Consider the following 20,908-nt stretch of genomic DNA (forward strand, 5'->3'; position numbering starts at 1 on the left):
TGCATTTCAATTCTGTGTTGTATTTGAAAATGTCCTTGCATTTCACAGAGCTGAGTTTGTAAACAGTTTTTTAAAAAGGAAACTTCATGTCTTTGCCTTCCTTTCCCCTCTGACTGCTCTCCCCACATTTTAATAAGCAAGAAGAACAGAAACTTTATATAATGCATGTTGCAAACTTACATGTTGGTATTGTTTTTGAGTCGCTAAGGTGAGTCCCACTCTTTGTGAGTCCATGGATTGTAGCTCAGTCTCCTCTGTCCAAGGGATTTCTCAGGCATGATATTGGAATGGGTTGGCATTTCCTTCTCCACAGAATCTTCCCAACCCAAGGATCAAATTCACTTCTCCTGTACTGGCAGGCAGATTCTTTACTACTGAGCCACCAGGGAAGCCCACAAATTGGTACACATAGCCATGTTAAAAAAAAGGTGTCTATAATAATTTTTTATCACATGGTCTGATTTTATTTTGTTTGTTTATTTTGTTTTATTTTTTTTTATTTTGTTTTGGCAGGAGGATTCTTTACCATTAGCTCCACCTGGGAAACCCTGTATGTGTACAGGGCACTTAAACTGTAATCTGGAGAATCAGGTTGTTTCTAACTCCATCAATGTGCACTTGGATTTGCAACAAATAGATGTCACTAAAATGTGTTCAGCTTCACAGTTCTAACAAATAAAAAAAAATTATTTTTATTATCTATCTGTCTATATATACACACACACACATAAGTACACTTGTAGTCTTTCCTGTGGCTCAGTGGCAAAGAATCCACCTATCAATGCAGGAGATGTGGGTTCAATCCCTGGGTTGGGAAGATCCCTTAAAGAAGGAAATGGCAACCCACTCCAGGATTCTTCCCTGGGAAATCTCATGGACAGAGGAATCTGGAAGGCTACAGTTCATAGGGTCACAAAAGAGTTGAGCATGATTTAGCAACTCAAGAACAAACACCAAAGTACACGTGTATATGCAGTTGTTTTTGAAAGTGAAGTAACGAACTTCTTGATGAGGGTAAAAGAGGAGAGTTATAAAGCTGGCTTGAAATTCAACATGCAGAAAGCTAAGATCATGGCATCTGGTTGCAACACTTCATGGCAGATAGAAGGGGAAAAAGTGAAAGCAAGTGGCAGATTTTATTTTCTTAAGCTTCAAAATCACTGTGTATAGTGACTGCAGCCATGAAATTAAAAGACACCTGTTTTTTGGACAAGACAGTGTGTTAAAAAGCAAAGACATCACTTTGCTGACATAATTCATATGCCATATGACTTTCATATGACTTTCACTTTCATATAGTGAAAGCTATGATTTTTCCAATAGTCATGTACAGATGTGAGATTGGTCCATAAGGAAGGCTTGGCACCAAAGAATTGATGCTATCAAACTGTGGTTTTGGAGAAGACTCTTGAGAGTTCCTTGGACAGCAAGGAGATCAAACTAGTCAATCCCAAGAAATCAGTCTTGAATATTAACTGGAAGGACTGGTGCTGATGCTAAAGCCCCCACACTTTGGCCACCTAATGTGATGAGCCAACTCATTGGAAAAGACCCTGATCCTGGGAAAGATTGAGGGTAGGAGGAGAAGGGGGTGACAGAGGATGAGATGATTAGATGGCATCACTGACTCAATGGATATGAATTGGAGCAAATTTCAGGAGATAGTGGACAGAGGAGCCTGGCATGCTACAGTCCATGGGCTTGCAGAGTAAGACACAACTTAGTGACTGAACAAAGAGAGTCTACAAAGAATTAAATTCAGGACTTGCTTACTTATCAATTTTTCAATTTCAATCTGGAAGCTTCATCAGTATTTTTTTTTCTCACTTTATACCAAAGACTATGTCAGCCTAATTGCTATAAATCTTTTTGTTCCATTTTTTGCAATAGTTTCTAGGCTATAAAAAGTCTATCACATGGCTTATGGGTCTAATTTACTGACTCAATAAATATGCTGCATCACCTGGTTGACAATAGTGAATTCAATAAGTCCTAGGAGAAATTTTAAAGAAAGGGTTGGCTCAGGATTCCTATTCTTGGATGAAGGCCCTGTGATGCCCTGATCCACCAGTGGTGATCTCATATGTCACTTGGCGTGTGGTAGAGCCAAAGGAGACTGACATGTTTAAAATTATTATAGATGCTCCAGCCTCGTTGTGGAAGAAAAAAGTATATTAGAATTTTGAAGTTATTTTAGCTTTTCATTCTATGCCTATTGGGTTCTCAAAAATATAGTTCGATTTGACTGGCCCAAAAATGTATTTAGATCTCATTGATCAAAATAAAGAGAACTGATTTTTGTTTTTTATTTTTTAATATTGAGTGTAACTTACATGGGATTTTTTATAAGAGGTTTAAACACAGGGAACAAATATCTATTTTATCTAATAAAATATCCATTAAAAAAGTTGAAGAGGTTCATTACAGTTCTGATCTGCTCATTCCATTAAAGAAATTATTAAAGATTGCTTCAGGATGTGGCCAAAGTAATGAAGTGCTCAGAGTAATATCTTATAAATGTCATTCTTACAACTAATGGCTTCTGAGTAGCCATTTTAAATATTAAACCTTTTAAACATATTTTTTGAATATTTATGATTTGGGGAAGGAGATTCTACTTATTTAGTATGTATCCCTTCATGCATTTATATGAAAGTATGTTTATATTTGTTCTGTATGTTGAATGCTTAGTCACTCAGTCGTGTCTGACTCTTTGAAGTCCCATTGACTGTAGCCCTTCAGGCTCCCCTGTCCATGGAATTTTACAGGCCAGAATACTGGAGTGGGTTGCTATTCCCTAGGCATTTTCCTGACCCAGGGATTGAACCCACATCTCCTATGTCTTCCACATTGGCAGGAGGATTCTTTACCATTAGCTCCACCTGGGAAACCCTGTATGTGTACAGGGCATTTAAACTGTAATCTGGAGATTCAGGTTGTTTCTAACTCCATCAATGTGCACTTGGATTTGCAGCAAATAGCTGTCACTAAAATGTGTTCAGCTTCACAGTTCTAACAAATTTATTTTATATATTTAATTTAGTTCTTTCCAAATCTCAGAAACAAAGAAGGTCACATCCAAATAAAAGTTTTGCAAGTTTCATGAGAGCAAAGACTCATAAATGTTTTGGTATGTCTTGTAGGGTCCCAATTCCAAGGATGGTACCTGGGATATAATTTGAAAATTAGAAGCTGGGGCTACAGAATATATTATATTATATTATATTGCCTGGATGAGAATCTAGCATTGCCACTTGCTGTGTAATGTTGGGTACATTGTTCAACTTGTTCATGTCTCAGTTTCCTGAAACAGAATAGATCTGGTGTCTGGTGCTACGTCTGGATGTAGCATTTATCTGTTCCATGTTCACTCACTTCAGCTCCAGCAAGATCCTGTATGCTTGTCTAATTGCATTACAGACTCAACCTGAACTTTAGTTTACTCTTACCATTTCATAGCCCATTTGAAAATTTCACTTTGATTCTACTTCAGTTTTTTTCTTGAACACTGAAATAAATGATCTACTAGTTTTGTTATGTAGTGTGGGTTTTGTGTTATGCTTATTCTTCCATTTCCTAATGTCCTCATGATAATATATAAACATTGGGAACTTTTAAGCTGGATAATGGATGGGGTGTGTGTGTGTGTGTGTGTGTGTGTGTGTGTGTGTGTGTGTGTAGTATTTGAGGAGGAAGAATAATTGTAGTTGCTGGTATGGTGTAACAAGTCTTTTCCTTTTTTATAAAGATCAGTGTGGGCATCACTCTGCTCAGATAATGGAATATGTCAATGTTTTGAATTTACTTGACATTACACTAGCTAACTCATGAGTCACATTTTTCCTGAAAAAAAAAAATGAAGCAAAAAATATTCTTGAATAAAAAGCAAATATGCTGTTTTTTAGTATAAAACATAAGATTTTTTAATTTGCTCTTTTAATTTCACAATTTCTATATTTTCCTATAAGTGGACTATTTCCCAGAAGGACTGAGTCTGAATTTTGTGCTAAGGGATGAAGAAATTAACCATATAAAGGGATAAGAAAGAATATACATGGCTATAACATTTCATAAGGATAAGATAAAAAATCTCCTAAATTGCAGTGAGACTAGCTGGTCATGATTTCACTGGCTTCTGTGGAGTCTAGAGAATGAGGTAGCATTTATCCACTTGGGACTGATAATGGACCATCAACATTGTATGCAATATCAAAGGCTGAGAGTTCAACAAAGTTAGTTACTAAAACATGTGCATTAGGCTTGACTGCAAAGTGATCCCTGGAGCTATGCAAATCTCAGAAACAAAGAAGGTCACATCCAAATAAAAGTTTTGCAAGTTTCATGACAGCAAAGACTCATAAATGTTTTGCTATGTCTTGTAGGGTGTAAATGGTATAAATGAGGTTCTGTTCTCTGGTCTGTTACTGAGTTTGGTGTCAAAGGAGTAAGGAATAGGTCCATGCCATGCAAGCAATCTTTTAGGACCCAATGGCATCGACCCTACCAAGGAACTTGTCAGAAATGTACCTCTCTACAACCACTGGATGAAAATACACATTTTAACAAGATATCCAGGTGATTGCCAAGCATATTTAAGTTTGAGAAGCAATGATTTTAGACATCAGTTTTGAGAAGGTAGGCAATGAAAGAAGGGACATATAATTCATAAATTGTTATTATTATTATCAGACTGAGCAGACTGAACACATAGAAAGTGATAATAGGCAAGTTTTAAAATACAAATTACATAATATCAAATCAAATATTAACAAAATAGATGTCTTTTTAAACATATAGATTTGGAAAAATTAGTCTCAGGGAGGTTAAGATACTTTTTCAGTTATAAAATAAGATGTTGAATAATTTTTCAAGTATGGGTATGTCTGTCTTGAGGTGCTTCTACCTTATTATAGTTAAGATTGACTCTTCAGTTCAGATCTGTTCAGTCGCTTAGTCGTGTCTGACTCTTTCGACCCCATGGACTGCAGCATGCCAGGCCTCCGTGTCCATCACAAACTCCTGGAGTTTACTCAAACTCACGTCCATTGAGTTGGTGATGCCATCCAACCATCTCATCTTCCACCATCCCCTTCTCCTGCCTTCAATCTTTCCCAGCATCAGGGTCGTTTCAAATGAGTCAGCTCATTACATCAGGTGGCCAAAATATTGAAGTTTCAGCTTCAACATCAGTCCTTCCAATGAATATTCCGGACAAATTTTCTTTAGGAAGAACTGGTTGGATCTCCTTGCAATACAAAGGACTCTTAAGGATCTTCTCCAACACTACAGTTCAAAGGCATCAGTTATTCAGCACTCAGCTTCCTTTATTGTCCAACTCTCACATCCACACATGACTACTGGAAAAACCACAGCCTTGACTAGATGGACCTTTGTTGACAAAGTAATGTCTCTACTTTTTAATATGCTATCTAGACTGCTCATAACTTTCCTTCCAAGGAGTAAATGTCGTTTAATTTCATGGTTGTAGTCACCATCTGCAGTGATTTTGGAGCCCAAAGAAATAAAGTCTGTCACTGTTTCCACAGTTTCCCCATCTGTTTGCCATGAAGTGATGGGACCAGATGCCATGATCTTAGTTTTCTGAATGTTGAGTTTTAAGCCAGCTTTTTCACTCTCATCTCTCACTTTCATCAAGAAGCTGTTTTGTTCAAGATGTACTCTGTATACAAGTTAAATAAGCATGGTGACAATATACAGCCTTGACGTACTCCTTTTCCTATTTGGAACCAGTCTGTTTGTTCCATGTCCAGATTTAACTGTGCATACAGATTTGATGTGCATACAGATTTCTCAAGAGGCAGGTCAGGTGGTCTGATATTCCCATTTCTTGAAGAATTTTCCACAGCTTATTTTGACCCACACAGTCAAAGGTTTTGGCATAGTCAATAAAGCAGAAATAAATGTTTTTCTGGAAGACTCTCACTTTTTCAATGATACAGCGGATGTTGGCAGTTTGATCTCTGGTTACTCTGCCTTTTCTAAAACCAGCTTGAACATCTGCAAGTTCATTTCATGTACCTTTGAAAGCTGGCTTGGAGAATTTTGAGCATTACTTTACTAGCGTGTGAGATGAGTACAATTGTGCAGTAGTTTTGAGCATCCTTTGACATTACCTTTCTTTGGGATTGGAATGAAAACTAACCTTTTCAAGTCCTGTGGCCACTGCTGATTTCTCCAAATTTGCTGGCGTATTGACTGCAGCACTTCCATAGCATCATCTTTTAGGATTTGAAATAGCTCAATTGGAATTCCATCACCTCCACTAGCTTTGTTCGTAGTGATGCTGCCTAAGGCCCACTTGACTTCACATTCCAGGATATCTGGCTCTAGGTGAGTGATCACACCATCATGATTATCTGGATCATGAAGATCATTTTTGTATAGTTCTTCTGTGTATTCTTGCCACCTCTTCTTAATATCTTCTGCTTCTGTTAGGTCCATATCATTTCTGTCCTTATTGAGCCCATCTTTGCATGAAATGTTCCCTTGGTATCCCTAATTTTCTTGAAAAGATCTCTAGTTTTTCCCATTCTATTGTTTTCCTCTAATTCTTTGCACTGATCACTGAGGGAGGCTTTCTTATCTCTCTTTGCTATTCTTTGGAACTCTGCATTCAAATGGGTATATCTTTTCTTTTCTCCTTTGCTTTTGGCTTCTCTTCTTTTCTCAGCTATTTGTAAGACCTCCTCAGATAGCCATTTGGCTTTATTGCATTTCTTTTTCTTGGAGATGATCTTGATCCCTTTCTCCTGTACAATGTCACAAACCTCTGTCCATTGGTCATCAGGCACTCTGTCTATCAGATCTAGTCCCTTAAATCTATTTCTCACTTCCACTGTATAATTGTAATTAATTTGATTTAGATCATACCTGAATGGTCTAGTGGTTTTTCCTACTTTCTTCAATTGCAGTCTGAATTTGGCAAGAAGGAGTTCATGATCTGAGCCACAGTCAGCTCCTGGTGTTGTTTCTCCTGACTGTATAGAGCTTCCCATCTTTGGCTGCAAAGAATATAATGAATCTTAGTTTGGTATTGACCATCTGGTGATGTCCATGTGTAGAGTCTTCTCTTGTGTTGTTGGAAGAGGGTGTTTGCTATGACCAGTGCGTTCTCTTGGCAAAATTCTATTAGCTTTTGCCCTGCTTCTTTCTGTACTGCAAGGCCAAAGCCTGTTACCCCAGATGTTTCTTGACTTCCTTCTTTTGCATTCCAGTCCCCTATAATGAAAAGGACATCCTTCTTGGGTGTTAGTTCTCAAAGGTCTTGTAGGTCTTCATAGAGCCATTCAACTTCAGTTTCTTTAGCATCACTGGTCGGGGCATAGACTTGGATTACCGTGGTATTGAATGGTTTGCCTTGGAAATGAACAGAGATCATTCTGTCATTTTTGAGACTGATTGCATCCAAGTACTTCATTTCTGACTCTTGTTTAGTATGATGGCCACTCAATTTCTTCTAAAGTATTCTTGCCCACAGTAGTAGTTATGATGGTCATCTGAGTTAAATTCACCCATTGCAGTCCATTTTAGTTCACTGATTCCTAAATTGTTAACATTCACTCTTCCCATCTCCTATTTGAAAACTTCCATTTGCCTTGATTCATGGACTTAACATTCCAGGTTCCTATGGAATATTGATCTTTACAACATTGGGCCTTGTTTCCATCACCAGTCACATTCACAACTTCATGTTATTTTTGCTTTGTCTCTGTCTTTTCATTCTTTCTGCAGTTATTTTCCACTGTTCTCCAGTAGCATATTGGGCATCTATTGACCTGGGGAGTTCATTATTAAGATTGACTCTTAAAGAGAAGAAATACACTGAATGAAGCAAAGGATGAAACTATGATGGTTGAGACTGTTAATTTTGGCATCATGATGCCAAATGGTATAGGAATTGCTTCTGTTATTTATTTCCTAATTATCTTATCAGCAAAGCAAGTCAGTGGATATATTAAGAAAATATTTTGTGCAATAGCAGATTCATGACAGGTATAGCCCCTACTATAGTTGCTAGTCCTTGTGATGCTAAATTTTGTGAAATCTTGAATAAAGTGTAATTTCCTGTGAATATAGTCTCCTACCTGTTAGCATACTACCGATGATGTGGTATCCATCCCAGAAAATCTTCATGAGGTTGATACACCTCATCCTTGAGTTGCACAATTTACTTTTCTCAAGGAATGGTTCTTAGTTGAAGGGATTTTTTTTTTTTTCCAGACATTTGCTTGGGCTTCCCTTGAGGCTCCACTGGTAAACAATCCACCTGCAATGTGGGAACCTGGGTTCGAACCCTGTGTTTGGAAGATCCCCTAGAGAAGGGAAAGGCTATCCACTCCAGTATTCTGGCCTGGAGAATTCCATCGACTGTATAGTCCATGGGGTAGCAAAGAGTCAGACACGACTGAGTCACCTTCACTTTGCTTCACTTTTCTTGGGCAACTCATCTCCAGTGATTATAGAGATAATAGTGATATAAAGACCTAACCCTCATGTTTCAGTTTGGTCAAACCGCAGAGAATCTGAGCTCCAGAAGGTTATACAGGGTTAGGTGAGGCCTCTGTTGGACCTGTGTTATAGTTCAATTCAGTGATGTGTTGGAGCCAGTTCCAGAGAGCTGCCAAGAGGCCATTTTATGGATCATTCCCTGGTAGGCCAAACAGTAAAGAATCACGTGCATTGCAGGAGACCCTGGTTTTATCCCTGGGTCAGGAAGTTCCCCTGGATGAAGGGAATGGTTACCTGGAGAATTCCATGGACAGAGGGGCCTGGCGGGCTACAGTCCATACCACTGCAAATAGTTGGACATGAACATGACTGAGTGACTAACACTTTCACTTCCAGTTTCCTGTTCAGTGAGTTTATGTCGGTAGCTTTAAAAATAAAATACAACATAAATATCAACAAATGCTACAAATCAAGTTTTTTTTTTTTTCCTGTAGAACTTGTTAAACTGTTACCTACATACCCCAGGTTCAAGTTCTACTTCAGCTCAAGCCTACATTCTTTACTTCTTTACATTTGTCACCTAAAGGGCATCCTTCAATAATCCTCCTGCCTGCATTTATTTCCTATCATCTGTTTAAGGGAACCCATCTAATATAATGGCATTTTTTTAAAAAGTCAGATATTTTCAGCCCTTTACAGTAGGGTGCGGCAAACAATAGCCAAAGGGCCTGATTTTGTAAGTAAATTGTATGGGAGCACATCGCTCATTCATAATGTTATTCATTCACTAAGTCATGTCTGACTCTGTGACCCCATAGACTGTGGCACACCAGGCTCCTCTGTCCTCTAATATCTGCTGGAGTTTGCTCAAATTCATGCCTACTGAGTCAGTGATGCTGTCTACCCATCTCATCCTTGTTGCCCCCTTCTCCTTTTGCCTTCAGTTTTTCCCAGCATGAGGGCCTTTTCCAATGAGTTGGCTCTTTGCATCAGATGGCCAAAGTTTTGGAGCTTCAGCTTCAGCATCAATCCTATTAAGGGTTGATTCTTCTTTAGAACTGACTGGTTTGATCTCCTCATAGTCTAAGGGATTTTCAAGAATCTTCTGCAGTGTCACAATTCAAAAGCATCAATTGTTTGGCACTCAGCCTGTTTTGCGGACATCTCTCACATCTGTACATTGCTACTGGAAAAATCATAACTTTGACTATAAGGACCTTTGTCAGCAAAGGGATGGATCTCCTTTTTAATACACTGTCTATATTTGGCATAGCTTTTCTTCTAAGGAGCAAGCATCTTTTAATTTCCTGGCTGCAGTCACTGTCAGAAATTATTTTGGAGCCCAAGAGCATAAAGTCTGTCACTGCTTCCACTTTTCCCCCTTCTATTTGCCATGAAGAGAAGGGACCGGATGCTATGATCTTAGTTTTTTGAATGCTGAGTTCAAGCCAGGGTTTTCACTCTCCTCTTTCACTCTCGTCATGAGTCTCTGCAGTCCCTCTTCACTTTCTGACATTAGAGTGGTATCAATCGCATATGTGAGGCTGTTGATGTTTCTTTGGGACTGGGATGAATTCTTGGGTTTTCCAGTCTAGTGGACACTGCTGAGTTCTCCAAATTTGCTCACCTATTCATACACTTACCTTCAATGATTGCTTTCACGACAGAATGCCAGAGTTATACATGGCTTACAAAAACAGAAATCTTTACTGTCTGGCCCTTTATAGAAAATGCGTGCTTACTTCTGATACCCTGAATAACTTTCATGTCTCTCTAAGATGATTTAAGCTTAAGGTGTCCCAAACTAATTTCACTATCCTTCCTCTTCTCCATTTTCTGTACTATTCCTGTCTCTGTATATTTCTTCTCTGTTTTCAGTGTTATACTCCATCTGGTTTCCCAAGAAACACTTGAATTCATGTTGTTTTTTTCTCCATCCTTATTATACTAACATTCAGATACTATATACTGTTTAGTGCCACTTTTTACCTGCCCTTTTGATAAGCCATCTCTTGCTTTCTTAGTTTTCTCTCTATGCTCTTCTGAGAATGATTTTTTCTAAAACACAAATTTTACCATACAAGCTTTAGGCGAAAAACCTGTACTTAGACACTATGAATTTAATAAATTGCAACCCCCTTGACTTGGTATATGTGTTCTTTCTTTGTATGACGCTTCTGCTTTTCTACTTCTGCCTGTCAACAGTCTCCTTCAAATAAGGCCTCTACTTTAACACTACTGATGATCTTTTACAAACCAGAAATGCTTTTTGTTCTTCTGTGTCTGTGTAAATAGAGTCAGCTGCTTGTGATGTTTGTCCCTTTTCTGATTCATAAAATCCTATTTGTCTCTCAAGATCCAGCTCAAATATTCCTTCTAACTTTAAGGCTTCCATCACTACATCTAACAGAATTAGTTTCTTGCATTCACAAAACATGCTGAACTTATCACTACTTTGTACTACAATATGTTTCAATATTTGATTTTACATACAGTAGGGCCAGTACTATTTGCACATCTGCCTCTCTCCACCCAGTGACTGAGTTCTAAGATCATGGGCAATATTTAGTTATTCTTTTTCATCTTCCCCAGAATCTAGCACAATGCTTGAGGTTCCACTGGTTCTTAATGATGCTGCCTATATGAATACAGAAATAAAAGACAGCCCTAGAAATATACTGAGATTTGTCTTAGAGGGGGTTTAGGCTTATCAAATGGTAGAAAGTAGTGCATACCAGATTATATGACATTATCAAGTTTCAAAATTTTGAAAGGACCACTGCTTTCTAAGTAACTATATGTTAATTTGAAGCTTTGAGTTTTTTTTTCTTTATAATTTATTTTATTTTTTAAAATATTTTTTAGTTTACTTTTTATTGAAGGATAATTGCCGTATGGAATTTTGTTGTTTTCTGTCAAACCTCAACATGAATCAGCCATAGGTATACATATATCCCCTCCCTTGTGAACCTCCCTCCCGTTTCCTTCCCCATCCCACCCCTCTAGGTTGATACAGAGCCCCTGTTTGAGTTTCCTGAGCCATACAGCAAATTCCCGTTGGCTATCTATTTTACATATGGTAATGTAAGTTTCCATGTTACTCTTTCCATACATCTCACCCTTTCTCCCCTCTCTCCATGTCCATAAGTCTATATCTTTTTGTCTGTTTCTCCATTGCTGTCCTGTAAATAAACTCTTCAGTACCAATTTTCTAGATTCTGTATATGTGCATTAGAATACAATATTTATCTTTCTCTTTCTGACTCACTTCACTCTATAATAGGTTCTAGGTTCATCCACCTCTTTAGAACTGACTCAAATGCGTTCCTTTCTATGGCTGAATAATATTCCATTGTGTATATGTACCACAACTTCTTTGTTCATGCATCTGTCAATGGACATCTAGGCTGCTTCCATCTTCTAGCTATTGTAAATGGTGCTAGTGCAATGAACAATGGCATATATGTGTCTTTTTCAATTTTGGTTTCCTCAGGATATATGCCTAGGAGTGGGAATGCTGGGTCGTATGGTGGTTTTATCCCTAGTTTTTTAAGGACTCTCCATAGCATCTGTATCAATTTACATTTTCACCAACAGTGCAGCAGCATTTCTTTTCTCCACATCTTCTCCAGCATTTATTGTTTGCAGACTTTTAGATGATGGCCATTCTGACTGGTGTGAGGGGATATCTCATTGTGGTTTTGGTTTGCATTTCTCTAGTAATGAATGATGTTGAGCATCTTTTCATGTGTTTGTTAGCCATCTGCATGTCTTCTTCGGAGAAATATCTGTTTCGGTCTTTCCCCCACTTTATGATTTGGTTGTTTGCTTTTCTGGCATTGAGTTGTGTGGGCCACTTGTATATTTTGGAAATTAATCCTTTGTCATTTGTTTCATTTGCCATTATTTTCTCCCATTCTGAAGGTTGTCTTTTCACCTTGCTTGTAGTTTCCTTTGATGTGCAAACTCTTTTAAGATTAATCAGGTCCCACTTGTTTACTTTTGTTCTTGTTTCCGTTATTCTAGGAGGTGGGTCATAGAGGATCTAGTTTTGATTTATGTCTTCGAATGTTCTGCCTATGTTTTCCTCTAAGAGTTTTATAGATTCTGGTCTTACATTTAGGTCTTTTATCCATTTTGAGTTTATTTTTGTGTATGGTGTTAGGAAGTGTTCTAATTTCATTCTTTTTCATGTAGCTGTTCAGTTTTCCCAGTACCGTCTACTGAAGAGTCTGTCTTTGCCCCATTGTATATTTTTTCCTCTTTTGTTAAAAATAAGGTACCCATAGGTGCATGGGTTTATTTCTGGGCTTTCTATATTGTTTCATTGGTCTATATTTCTGTTTTTGTGCCAGTACATGCTTATTGTCTTGATGATTGTACAATTGTAGTACAATCTGAAATCAGGGAGGCTGATTTCTCCAGCTCCATTCTTCTTTCTCAAGACTGCTATGGCTTTTTGGGGTCTTTTGTATTTCCATATGAATTGTGAATTTTTTTTTATTCTAGTTCTATGAAAAATGCCATTGGTAATTTGATAGAGATTGCACTGAATCTGTAGATTGCATTTGGTAATATAGTCATTTTCACAATATTGATTCTTCCTACCCAGGAACGTGGAGTATCTCTCCATCTGTTTATGTCATATTTGATTTCTTTCATTAGTGTCTTATAATTTTCTGTGTACAGGTCTTTCGTCTCCTTCAGTTCAGTTGCTCAGTTGTGTCTGACTCTTTGAGATCCCATGATTGCAGCACGCCAGGCTTCTCTGTCCATCACCAAATCCCAAAGCTTACTCAAACTCATGTCCATAGAGTCAGTGATACCATCCAACAATTTTTTCCTCTGTCATCTCCTTCTCCTCCTGCCTTCAATCTTTCCCAGCATCAGGATCTTTTCCAATGAGTCAGTTCTTCACATCAGGTGACCAAAGTATTGGAGTTTCAGCTTCAGCATCAGTCTTTCCAATGAATATTCAGGACTGATTTCCTTTAGGATGGACTGGTTGGATCTCCTTGAAGTCCAAGTGACTCTCAAGAGTCTTCTCCAACACCAAGTTCAAAAGCATCAATTCTTCAGTGCTCAGCTTTCTTTATAGTCCAACTCTCATATCCATATATGACAACTGGAAAAACCATAGCTTTGACTAGATGGACCTTTGTTGGCAAAGTAATGTCACTGCTTTTTAATATGCTGTCTAGGTTGGTCATAGATTTTCTTCCAAGGAGCAAGCGTCTTTTAATTTCATGGCTGCAGCCACCATCTGCAGTGATTTTGAAGTCCCTCAAATAAAGTCTGTCACTGTTTCCATTGTTTCCCCATCTATCTGCCATGAAGTGATGGGACCGCATGCCATGATCTTAGCTTTCTGAATGTTGAGTTTTAAGCCAACTTTTTCACTCTCCTCTTTCACTTTCATCAAGAGGCTCTTTAGTTTTTTGCTTTCTGCTTTAAGGGTGGTGTCATCTGCATATCTGAAGTTATCGATATTTCTCCTGGACATCTTGATTCCAGCTTGTGTGTAATCCAGCCAAGCATTTCTCATGATGTACTCTGCATATAAATTAAATAAGCAGGGTGAAAATACAGCCTTGATGTAATTCTTTCCTGTTTTGGAACCAGTCTGTTGTTCCATGTCTAGTTCTAACTGTTGCTTCTTGGCCTGTATACAGATTTCTCAGGAGGCAGGTCAGGTGGTCTGGTATTGAACATCCCTTGAACAATTTTCCATAATTTGTTGTGATCCACACAGTCAAAGGCTTTGGGGTAGTCCATAATGCAAAAGTAGATGTTTTTCTGGAACCCCCTTGCTTTTTCGATGATCCAAAGCATATTGTCTGTTGTAACTTCTCCTTTTTCATTTCCAATCTATTTATTTGAGTCTTGTCTCTTTTTCTCTTGATGAATCTGGGTAAAGGTTTGTCAATTTTATCTTCTCAAAGAACCAGCTTTTAACTTTATTAATCTTTACTTTTGTTCCTTTCATTTCCTTTTCATTTATTTCTGCTCGTATCTCTATGATTTCTTTCCTTCTGCTATGTTTAGGGTTTTTGTGTTCTTTTTCCAGTTGTTTTAAGTGTAAAGTTAGGTTGTCTTTTTGATGTTTTTCTTATGTCTTGAAGTAGGATTGTATTGCTGCAAACTTCCTTCTTAAAACTGCTTTTGCTACAACCCATAGATTTTGTGTTTTCATTGTCATTTGTTTCTAGAAATATTTTTATTCCCTTTTGATTTCTTCAGTAACCTGTTGGCTATTTAGAAACGTGTTGTTTAATCTCTATGTTTTTGTGCTTCTTTCAGTTTTTTTCTTGTAATTGTTATTAAGTCTCAGTGTTGTGTTCAGAGAAGTTGTTTGATACTATTTCAATTTTCTCAAATTTACTGAGGTTTGATTTTTGACCCAAGATGTGGTCTATCGTGCAGAATGTTCCATGTACATTTGAGAAGGTATATTCTTCTGCCTTTGAATGGAATGTCCTGAAGATATCAGTGAGATCCATCTCATCTAATGTATCATATAAGGCTTGTGTTTCCTTATTAATTTTCTGTTTTGATGATATGTTCATTAGTGTAAGTGGGGTTTTAAAGTCTCCTACTATTATTGTGTTACTGTCAATTTCTCATTTTATGTCTGTTAGCATTTGTCTTATGTATTGAGGTGCTCCTGTGTTGGGTGTATAGATATTTACAATTGTTATGTCTTCCTCTTGTATTGATCCCTTGATATTTATGTAGCATCCTTCCTTGTCTCTTGTAATCTTCTTTATTTTAAGGTCTATTTTGTCTAATATGAGAATTGCTACTCCAGCTTTCTTTTGCTTCCCATTTGCATGGAATATATTTTTCCATCACTTTCCACACATTGCTTTCAGTCTATGTGAGTCTTTAGGTCTGAAGTGGGTTTCTTGTAGACAGCATATATATAGGTCTTGTTTTTGTATCCATTCAGCCAGGCTGGATCTTTTGGTTGGAACATTTAATCCATTTACATTTAAAGTAATTATTGATATATATGTTCCTATTGCCATTTTCTTAATTGTTGGGAGTTGATTTTGTAGATCTTTCTTTTTTGTTGTATTTCTTTGCTATATAAATCCATTTAACATTTGTCATAAAGCTGGTTTGGTGGTTCTGAATCCTCTTAACTTTTGCTTGACAGAAACACTTTTTATTTCTCCATCAATTTTGAATGATATCCTTGTCGGTTACAGTAATCTTGGTTGTGGATTTTTCCCTTTCAGTTCTTTAAATATCCTGCCATTTCCTTCTGGCCTGAAGAGTTTCTGCTGAAAAATCAGCAGTTCAGCATATGCTGTTTCCCTTGTATGTTACGTGTTGCTTTTCCCTTGCTGCTTTCAATATTCTTTCTTTGTGTTTAGTCTTTGTAAGTTTGATTAGCATGTATCTTGGCATGTTTCTTCTTAGGTTTATCCTGTATAGGACTCTTTATGCCTCTTGGACTTGATTAACTATCTTTTTCCATGTTGGGGAAATTTTCAACTATAATCTCTTCAAAAATTTTCTCATAACCTTTCTTTTCCTCTTCTTCTTCTGGGACCACTCTAACTCAAACATTGGTGCATTTGATATTGTCCCAGAGGTCTCTGAGACTATCCTTAGTTCTCTTCATTCTTTTTACTTTATTCTGCTCTTCAGAAATTATTTCCACCTTTTTATCTTTGAGCTCAGTGATTCGTTCTTCTGCTTCAGATAGTCTACTATTGGTTCCATCTAGAGTATTTTTTAATTGCAGTAATTGTGCTGTTTGTCTCTGTATGTTTATTCTTTATTTCTTCTAGGTGTTTGTTAATTGATTCTTGCATTTTCTCCATTTTGTTTTCAAGGTTTTTAATCATCTTTATCATCAACAAAGGTCCGTCTGGTCAAGGCTATGGTTTTTCCAGTGGTCATGTATGGATGTGAGAGTTGGACTGTGAAGAAAGCTGAGTGCAGAAGAATTGATGCTTTTGAACTATGGTGTTGGAGAAGACTCTTGAGAGTCCCTTGGACCACAAGGAGATCCAACCAGTCCATCCTAAAGGAGATCAGTCCTGGTGTTCATTGGAAGGACTGATGTTGAAGCTGAAACTCCAATACTTTGGCCACCTCATGCGAAGAGTTGACTCATTGGAAAAGACCCTGCTGCTGGGAGGGATTGGGGGCAGGAGGAGAAGGGGACGACAGAGGATGAGATGGCTGGATGGCATCACTGATTCGATGGGCATGGGTTTGGGTGAATTCTGGGAGCTGGTGATGGACCGGGAGGCCTGGCGTGCTGTGATTCATGGGGTCGCAAAGAATCGGACACGACTGAGCGACTGAACTGAACTGAACTGGACCATCATTATTCTGAATCCTTTTCAGGGAGTCGCCTGTTTCCTATTTATTTGGACTTCTGTGTTTCTGGTTTGTTCCTTCATTTGTGTAGTATTTCTCTGCCTTTTCATTGCTTTTTTAAAAAACTTATTGTGTTTGAGGTCTCCTTTTCCCAGGCTTCAAGTTTGAATTCTTCCTTCTTTTTGGTTTCTGCCCTCCTAGGTTTGGCCCAGTGGTTTGTGAAAGCTTTGTATTGGTTGAGATTTGTGCTGAGTTTTTGTTTGTTTGTTTGTTTTTCCTCTAATGGCTGAATGAGATGGTAATCCTGTCTGCTGATGATGGGGTTTGTATTTTTTTGTTTGTTTGTATTTTTCGTTTGTTGTTTGTATTTTTTGTTTGTTGTTTACATGAGGCATCCTGCACAGGGTGCTATTGGTAGTTCAGTGATGCTGGGTCTTGCATTCGAGTGGTTTCTTTTGTGTGAATTCTCACTATTTGATACTCCCTAGGGTTAGTTCTCTGGTAGTCTAGGGACTTGGAGTCAGTGCTCCCACTCCAAAGGCTCAAGGCTTAAACTCTTGTTGGGAATGAAGATTCCACAATTGGTTTGTTATGACATTAAGTGAGATTAAAATAAATATCCAAAACAAAGAAACCAAAGATGAACCCTGGACAGATGGCAGTTACAAAATCAGGCAAATAATTATTAAAATAATGAAATATATACATATACTGAGCTAAGTCAAAACAGTCCAACAAAAACAAAACACAATAGATTGACCTGGCAAACAAAGGAAATAAAAAAAATTATATTTACCAGCTGAGAACAAAACTAAGGCACAACGTGGAAAAACAAAACTAAAGGAAGGTTTCAAGTGGGGAATACAGCAATGAAAACAAAACTAACAAATATGTTGAGGGGAAAAGAAGGAAAGAATAGATACGCAAAGTTAAATAGAGGTAGATGAAGATTTATATACATTAAAGATTGACTCCCAGGGGAAAAGAACAGTAGGAAAAGCAAACAAAGGGATAAGTGTAGAGAAAATATAATAGGTTTGGAAAAATCAAAAGCAAAATTATAAACAAGAGAAAGAAAAAAAAAATGGGAGAAGAAAGAAAAAAGGAAAAAAAAATACAACCATAAGCAAAATCAAAACAGTACAACAAAATAAAGTATAAGAGATTGACCTGGTGGGCAAAAGAAACAAAAAATTATATCTACCAGAACAAAACTAACTAAAGCATAAACTGGAAAGTAAGATTGAAGCAAGGTGCCAATGGGGGAGTTAAGCAATGAAAATAAAACTAACAATATGTTGAGTGGAAAGGAGAGAAAGAAAAAAAAAGAAAGAATAGATATGCAAAGTCAAATAGAGGTAGATAAAGAAGATTTATATACATTAAAGATTAACTGCAAGGGGAAAAGAAGAGTAGGAAAAACAAACAAAGGAATAAATGTAAAAAAAAATAATAGGTTTAAAAAATTAAAAATTAAAATTAAAAATGAGAGAGAGAGAAAAAAGGAAAACTCCCCAGAATAGCAAAAGCCCAACATAGGGGCAGAGGTTTATAACAACAATAAAATATGTGACTTAGAGAAAAAAGAAAAAAAAAAATCTCAAAAGAATATACAAAGCAAGTCAAAACATAAGAATAATAAATGCTTTTCTTGAGTTACTGCTGTCAGAGCCCTTTCCCTCGCTGGGAATCACAGTTCACCTCACCTCCCTAGGATGCCCTCCAACACTGCGCTGATCTCTGGACCTGCTGTGGGGGCAGCTCAGATTCTAATCTGGTCCTATTCCTCTGTGTTCTTGTCTCCAATGTCCACAGCTATGAGAACTAGTGCCTTTTCTTTTGTGGGAGCTCTCAATGTCCTTCTGTATATTCCATAGACACAGAGTCTGCCTAGTTGATTGCTTGGATTTAATCTGCAGCTTGTGCAGCTGGTGGGAAGGTTTTGGGTCTTCTTCCTTAGCCACGCCGCCCCTGGGTTTCAATTGTGGCTTTATTCCCACCTCTGCAAGTGGGTCGTCCACTGGGGTTTGCTCCTGAGGCTGCCCTGGAGGACTGGGGTTTGCCCCTGTGAGGGCCAGGCGTGGAGGTGGTGCAGCTGCTTGGGTTGCAAGGTTCTGGCAGCACCAGGTTCTCAGGGGAGCCGGCAGCTAGGGAAGCAGGAAATATAGAGCTCAGGAAAGGTACAGCAACCAGTATTGGCCAATACGTTCCAGTATTCTTGCCTGGAGAACCCTCCCTCCCTGACAGGAAAGCCTGGCAGGCCACAGCCTACAGGGTTGCGAAGAGTCGGACACTACCAAAGCAACCCTGCACGCGTGGCCACAAGACTTTTTTCGCTGGTGGCAGTTCTGCCCCAGTGAGTGTTGAGTGAGAAGCTGGCACAGCCGCTTGGCCTGCGGGGACCCTGGCGATGCCAAGTGTGCAGGGGCATGGGCTGCCTCCACCACGGGAGTCAGGCCCTATAAGAGTCTCTTTTTGAGCCTCTTGTGCCTGGCAATCAGAAGGCCTCCTTGGCCAGTCTTTCTTCGAAACTCCGTCGGTTCAGGTATTTAGAGGGCTCCCTCGCCTGGGGTCCTTCTCTGATGTTCAGCGCGTCAGGGACATAAGAGGGGCCTCCCTGGTTGGGGTCCTACTCTATAGATCAGTGCGTCAGGGGCACCGTGGGTGGGATCTTACTCTGCAGTTCGTGCGTCAGGTGTTTGATGGGCCAGCCTGTCTACTTTTCAGCTGCCAATGTTGGTGTGTGGGGAGAGAGAGGCTGTGGTGATGGCCCCACCCCCATGCGTGACTCAGCAGCATCGCCTTGCTTCCATGGCTGTCTGGCTTTCCTCCACTGGCAATTCCCATCATATTCTTCTCCCTCACATCCCCTTGATCCATCTCTCCGCAGACGACAGCAGCCTTTGCCCTGGGATTGCTTCATTCCTTAAACGCCAGCTCCCAGCTCTGTGCCTTCCAGGATACCAGTGGTCCTGTCCAGGGTATGTATGGTTCCAACAAGGGATGTCTGATGCTTATTCCATTTAGGCCGCCACAGATCAGCTGTTTCACTCTCAGCCTTAATTTTTTCTCCTCTGATCAGAAAATTGCCCTGATGTGGGGATCAGACCCCTGCTTCAGTTCCCCTTCTCCACTGACGGCAGGTCCAAGCCAACTGACACTTGTGTTTTCTCCTAGTTCCTTCCTCCTACCGAGTTTTGTGTGGATCTATATATTCTTTCTGCTGGTCAGGAACTCCTGTCCACTCTCAGATGGTGTTCTTCATGCACTTCTGGGTCTGATGGTGTATTCTTGATGTATTCATGGAGAGAGATATACTCCATGTCCATCTACTCTTCCACTATCTTCCAAGCTTTGAGTTTTGATGAAGACATTTCTTATGCAACTTCTGGGATTAGAGAAAAATATTCAATTTCTTAGGAAATGTATTTCATCATTTTGCTTTATAGTCTTCACTGGGCTTGAAGCAGACAATAAACATTGAAATTCCTATTTTCAACATTGTTGCATGCCCTTGAAAAATGGTTGTGGGAGATTAAATTAATAAATTACACAAATGGTATTTTATCAACTTTTTCTTCTTGAAATTATATCCTGAGATAGAGTTCCAAAAGTTCATGTTTCCCGACTCCTCAGTAGCTATAAAGTTGAATGTAGCTCTTTAATTCAAAGGATTAAATTGGCTTTAACTGAAAGAGGAGAGTGTGGTTTTCTTTCACAAATTGCCATGGGAACATGAGTGCTGCAAAGCTATTATACCTCTCATCTGAAGCATTTCAAATAATTTGGAATGTCTCAAACAATGACATTCAAAACCTCCCAAGCATGATCATCTAGAATATTAAAGCTAGAAGACCGGGCTATTTTATAATTTAGTGTCATTTCACATATTCCTGTGTTATCAATTTAATAAATCATAACCTCATCTGGAATAACATCTGAATCAATAATATTTTAAAAAGCCTAATTATCATGTAATATGTATAGTGAAAATGTAGCAAGCTCAAATATAAGACAACAAAATTCTAGAAAAAGAAAATAAATTATTAATGATGTAACAAAAGCAATTGACCCAGTGGTTTTTCTTATGATCATATAAGCA

The sequence above is a fragment of the Cervus canadensis genome, chromosome 26 (assembly GCF_019320065.1).
Source record: "Cervus canadensis isolate Bull #8, Minnesota chromosome 26, ASM1932006v1, whole genome shotgun sequence".
Classification (NCBI taxonomy): domain Eukaryota; kingdom Metazoa; phylum Chordata; class Mammalia; order Artiodactyla; family Cervidae; genus Cervus; species Cervus canadensis.